At 39.7% G+C, this 6,262-nt stretch overlaps 1 pseudogene; it reads right to left on the bottom strand.

The window, feature by feature from the left end:
• Positions 1 to 5,252: 5,252 nt before the first annotated feature.
• LOC122931652 lies at positions 5,253 to 5,593 on the bottom strand (annotated as a pseudogene).
• Between the last annotated feature and the right edge of the window lie 669 nt (positions 5,594 to 6,262).

Below are 6,262 nucleotides of genomic sequence, written 5' to 3'. Positions count from 1 at the left end.
ATAAAGGGACAGAGACCCAGCATTCGGATCCCACACCTCCCTACCCCAGTCCTTTAGATAGACCCTTTCACAATTGTTTACACTCCTCCAGAACAATGCAGCAAGTTATTAACTTAGCTTTTAATTGGTATGTGCACTAGCATGATTTTTAATTGGAAGGCTTAATAAAAGTTAAGTGTTAATTTAGGTTACCTTCCACTATTGTTTGCTGTTTCTAATATTGGGTACCCAGTGCTTTTGGACTATTACTGGTCATTGATCCCATGGTCGTGTGATTGTATTGTGAAATAAGATAGAAAATGGTCAATATAAATCATCAATAATATTTTAGAACAGAGCCATGACTAATGTACAAAATTAGATGAAAGATTGTAGTTTGTACTGCCTATTGAGGCCCCTTGGTTCTAGACTTTGTAGCTTATGGATCCAGAAAACATAACGTAGTTTCAGATTTTTTTGTTAATCTCCCTTTCTCCTTGGTATGTGTACCTGTTCAATAATTTGAAATCTGAGTTGCGAAATGTTGTGTTTAGCTTTGTGAAAATATAATGGAACTGGAAGTGGTAGATTATGGCAGCAATTGAGGATTTGTGCAGACGTATGCAATTTCTAATACTCTGTGTGGGTTCGCCAACGTATACTAGCCCACACAGGCATCTGACTTAGAATCACACGTGAAGTAACCTTTGATCTGAAATAATTGACCAGTCAGCGGGTGTCTGATGTTGTCGCCTTTTTGTATGTTAGAACATTGGGCACAATGGAGACAGGGGAATGTGCCCTGTTTTATAGTGTTAATAAATCGCTGTTTAGGAATTCTAAGACTTGAGCCTACGCGGGCTTTGACCTAAAGGTCGCGTAGATTTCTGTTGCAACGTGTGCAAGAAAGGACAAGTGATCTGAATTCTTCTATAGTTGGGTGTGATTTGGTAAGGATGTTCCAATGTTGTTTAATGATATTGACTACTTAATGGGAGTAGCGGTGAAAGGTGTGAACAAAGGGTATTCGTTTATTTGGAGTATTAGTTGTTCTGGTGAGTGGAGTAAGGCCTTCTTCAATTATGGCCTGGGGTAGACTCTTTCCTGAAATTTTGCAGCCATTTCCTGTAAGTATTTTTATGTTATCATTTGTTACTATACTTTTGACCCTTTCAAACTGTGATCGGGGTAGAGAGTGCTTGGTAGAAATGGCATGACAGCTGGTGAAGTGGAGGAGGTTATTGCAATCAGTAGGTTTACAGTATAGATCTGTTGAAGGATTACGAATGAAAATAGTGCTGGCAATCCAAGAGCAGAAAGGAAGTGTCTAGGAACCCAAGAATTGACAGAATTGACACAAAATGTTGTGCTTCTTCTATGTCCCATGTAGTTGATCTTAGATATTTCAGTGTGCAAGAGTATGAAAGAACATATCTATGCAATCTACTTTGTGCATTCTAGAAAAGTAGCAGTCTACAATGAGTGTGAGTTCAGCGCAGATAATTCTTTTTTATTTTATTTCTGTTATAGAACTGTCTGAACAAGGACAATTGTAAACTTTAGAAATGACAGTAATTGGTATTCTCGTTAGAAACATTGCAGTGCTAAAGCACTGCTATAAGATGAATGCGATAAAATCTGCATAATTATTACCTCAGTCTTTTAAATGAATACAATTGAAAGGTGTGGAGGACTATATTACCACCTCAAGATATATAAAATAAAAGTTCTGAGAATATTTACATAACACAAACAGGTGGGGACTGTTTTCCCTTGGGATGTGCACAACAGAAAAAAAAACATTATATTTTGGTCCTATAAATTCGTAGGAAAGACTCAATACTTACAGTACAGTGCATGCATTTTGTCCAATTTTGTATTTTCCTTGTTCACGTTACGTTATGTGTCTGGCTCAAAATGTCTCTTAAAGGGGATGTGCAGGCAATATATATTGAGAACCTATCCTCAGAATAGGTCATCAATATCAGATCTGCAGGGGTCCAACAACCCCACTGATCAGCTGTTTGAAGAAGAGACAGCGCTTATTGCGAGTGCTACTTCCTCTTCATTACAATGTCCATCATCTCAGAAGTGCAGTGTATTTACAAGTACTTGCTCCATTCAACACAGTGGTTTAGTGGTTAGCAACGGTACCTTGCAGCACTGAGGTCCTAGGTTCAAATCTGACCAAGGATAACATCTGCATGGAGTTTATACGTTCTCCCTGTGTTTGGATGGGTTTCCTCCCACACTCCAAAGACATACTGATAGGGAACTTAGATTGTGAGCCCCATTGAGAACAGCTTGATGCTAATGTCTGTAAAGCACTGCGGAATATGTCAGAGCTATATAAGTGCGTAAAATAAATTACACTACAGCGATGCTGCAAGGGAGACGGTGCACAGTATAACGAAGAGGAAGCAGCGCTCTCATGGAGCACCGCCTCCACTTCAAACAGCTAATTTGGTTCAATATGTTTTACCTTTTATAAAAAATATCACAAATTTTACAGAAATTTGTGATATTTCTGTAAGCAGGAATCCCGGCCGGGCTTTCGCGGTCCGCTCTCGGCCGCGGAACACGGCCGTGTGCATGAGGCCTTAAAGACAGATAGTCAAGGATCACAAAATAGTTATTAATCAACATTCACCATATGTCTACTTTATGTTGACATCATTTTATGAATGTAATTTTGGGGACATTAGAGGGCTTAGAATTTTAGAAGCAATTTTTAAAAATCAGTGTGAAGTCACTTTGAGGAGCTTACGTAATAGAAACCACTACAAATTAGCAAAGTTTTGAAAAATGTGATTCAGCAACTTTGCCAAAGTTCGCCATGAAATTTGATTAGCTCTGAATTAATTAGTCATGAATCTCTATAAATCAGTTATACCCATGCCTTAGTGTACGGCCACGGAGCGCCTTTCATTTAATAATGAAGAACTGTATAGTTGGTCTTCATTGTTAATGGCAAGGTGGCACCTTTAATGCATCTTTAAACAGGGGCTGTTGCTGGTATGGGGTTTGGCTGGTTAGGTGGGGCGACAATATGCATTTTATTGCTGTTCTTGCCTACAATCACCTGCAGGTTATTAAACAGTGAATATTAAATAAATCATTAAGACACAGCCCCCCCTAAGGGGTGCAGACTGGGTGGTATTGGTTAGCATGCTGGAATAATTAAGGTGCCCATCTTATTGGTATTGACTTACATATCTTATTTTATGGCTGATGTAGGAATAAGTAAATGCAGGAATAAATAAATAAATAATTAAAACGGATGCAGAATAAGTCTCCCTGCACTCTCCCTGGACTCTCCTTGCAGTCTCCATGCACTCTCCTTGCAGTCTCCCTGCACTCTCCAATATTCTTCTGTCCCTAGCACATGAGCTCTTGCCACGTCTCTCTGTATGCTCAACTCACAGGACAATGGTGGGGACCACTCTGGGTGAGGGTTTTATAGGGCTGTGACATCACAGGGTTGGCTGACTGCACGCCATTATGGGTGATCTTGCGTTCCCATGCTTGTTTCCTCTACACTTAGTTCCACTTTCTAACACATGTAGCCACCATTTTAGGAAAACTGATTCCATACCACAAAGCGTGAGAAAATTAGATTTTGTCGCAAATTGAAGTTTTCCTAAACTTCGGACCGAATTCCGCTATGGATGCTTCACTCAACAATGCTACAATAATGTTCCAAAGTACTTTATGATAATGGGCACAATATTGCAAATCATCAGAGAATTACAATTCATATTTGGGCTTTCTAGTGTCATTTATTTCTTGTTTCCTGACAGTAGAAGACTCTTCTGATCACTCACTGCTCACTGAACATGGTGCAATGTGCTTGCTCAAATGTCTAAGCTTTCCCATAAAACGAGAGAAAAATGTAATATTATATTGTACATTAAAAGCTTTAATGACCTACAATAAAACAGGGCTAAAAATTCATTGGAATTTCTGGATGAGTCGATGTAAGATGCAGCAATTTATCATATGCATATGGAAATTGCTTTCTATTCACTTCTGTTTGCTGTGCATTAGACAGCTGAATAAATCTGCTTTTTACAATGGTCTGTACAAGAGATATATAAAAAACAAAGAAACCATTTTTCATGTCCTCACTTCTGTATTATGGCTGTGCATATTTCAAAGCTATAACCCGTTGCAGAGATCAAGAAAGAGACTGCGTTAGACTACGGATGATTATTAAACTCCACTCTTATCTCATAGGAGCAGTCACACAGAACAAGATTTATGTGAGTTATGATTAGGCTTATGCATCCATGTGCCCACTGCCTAACCGAAGGACGGGATTTGTGTTTATTAAAGAAGCAAATGCATTTTTTCATATCTATCAACCTATCTATGTCTATGTACGCAATCTATTTATCTATCTATATATCTATCTACAGAACCCCAGTACAGGGGGTATCCACAATTGTTGGTAATGTAACTTGTAATGTAATGTTATGTCTTGTTAAGCACTTTATTTGATGCAAGTTATACCCGTGTGTCTATGCATGATGTAGACATGGCCATTGTTAATAATCCTGGCCTTGCCCTCTTAGAAGTTCAGGGTGTGGGCTGGTCCCACTCCCTTGGCTAGAGAGCTCTAGGGGATTCTAGTGAATTGGAGGCAGACTTTTTTTGCTGTTACTTAGTGACCAGCCTGAGATTCTATAGAGAGAGACTTTAGCAAGAGTGTCGACATTTTCAGCATTGCCTAACCCATGCATTGTCTTCTGGGAAAAAACTTCATTGTATGCAGATTGCTATTGGAAATAGTACAAATCTTATTTTGCACTCAGTAAAGGAGGACATTTGTTTGTTAAACCTGACCTTGTTTACTTAATCCCACAACACCACACGCTGGCCATTGCATCTTCATGTGCCCTGTCTTGAACTCATACAGCCACCAACATCAACCTCTGAAACACTATCAGGCAGGGAGCCCACAGTCACAGAGAGTGTCCTGAGTGAACAAACAATGCCCCACCTTCACTGCACCGACCTCAGGGAGCAATGGCCTGAAGGAATACATTGTGAGACATCAGCCTCAGAGCTACTACCACTCCCATCCTCTGCTTCGGCTCCTCAGGGGCTTGCCGAATATCAACTCTATCTATCTATCTATCTATCTATTTATCTAGAAATGGTCATGGCATAGGTAAGACTTATTTTGCCATAGTGGCTATATTTTTTTAAAGTAATTCCTTGATGGATTTGCTGGTATGGTTAGAGTTCTAATCATAATGCAAGGTTTACTTTCAGTTGATCTTTTTATGTTTTATACAGGACTTTATTGACACAGAGCATAGGTATAGCAGTAAATTGTTTTGGGACACATCAACTGTGCATCCACGACAGCTGGTGGTCTTTGTGTGCTGTCCTCTCACACGCAGACCCCAGAAATGATGCAGACGTCTGTGTGCCTTGATCTTTTAAGCCTCTCCAGATCCTCATGGAGTTTGTTATCAAGGCCGTTGGACAGGACCTGGCTGTAATTATCATCTTTGATGTCCTTCTGTCTGTTCAGAAATCAGTCAGGGATCATGGTGTTCAGGACATGCAGAATGTGCTGAAACTTCTCAAGGATTAAGAGTGACATGGAGGCTTCAGACAAAGAGAGAGACTTTTAGTTGATTGTTAATTGTCTGACATATGGTCTCTCATTATACATTTATCCTCTGTAGATCAAACAATTTATAGTGTATTATGATATATGCTACATTTGGTATTACATAAAAGTATCTTCTGGTGTTTTCCAAATAAAATCCTTTCCCTTGTCTGTCTAGAGGGCTACGAGGTCAAACTGAACTATTTTCCAGGGCCGCAACAAAACTTATATATGAAATAAATGTCAAAATGTTTTCAGGACTTTCACCTATTCCGAGAATGGAGTCTCCTTCTCCTCAATCAGTACTTCAAGGAAAAAAAGACAATGCATGCATGAAACTCTCTCTATTGAAGATTCTGAGTGTTGTAGCATCTTAGCATTTTACAACTCCCATAAACTACATGCATAGACTATGTGCATAGAACACCTCCTTTATGATGCATAAACTCCTTTCTGAAGTGTCAAACAGGTGTTAAGGTATTCAATATATGGGAGACCCAGAGATGGTACAGTACACCATTAGGGCTCATGCACACAGCCATTGGGCGGCCGTTCTGTGCATTAGGGACGGTTAGCAGAGCCTCCCTGGGCCTGCGTGCAGAGAAGGGGAAAACACTACTAAATCCTCCGGGGCACTCTCTAGTACAGAGATAACCAGCC

This window comes from Bufo gargarizans, chromosome 3, assembly GCF_014858855.1.
Source record: "Bufo gargarizans isolate SCDJY-AF-19 chromosome 3, ASM1485885v1, whole genome shotgun sequence".
Classification (NCBI taxonomy): domain Eukaryota; kingdom Metazoa; phylum Chordata; class Amphibia; order Anura; family Bufonidae; genus Bufo; species Bufo gargarizans.
Note: the sequence above shows the minus strand (reverse complement) of the source record. Positions and strands in the feature narration are given on the sequence as shown.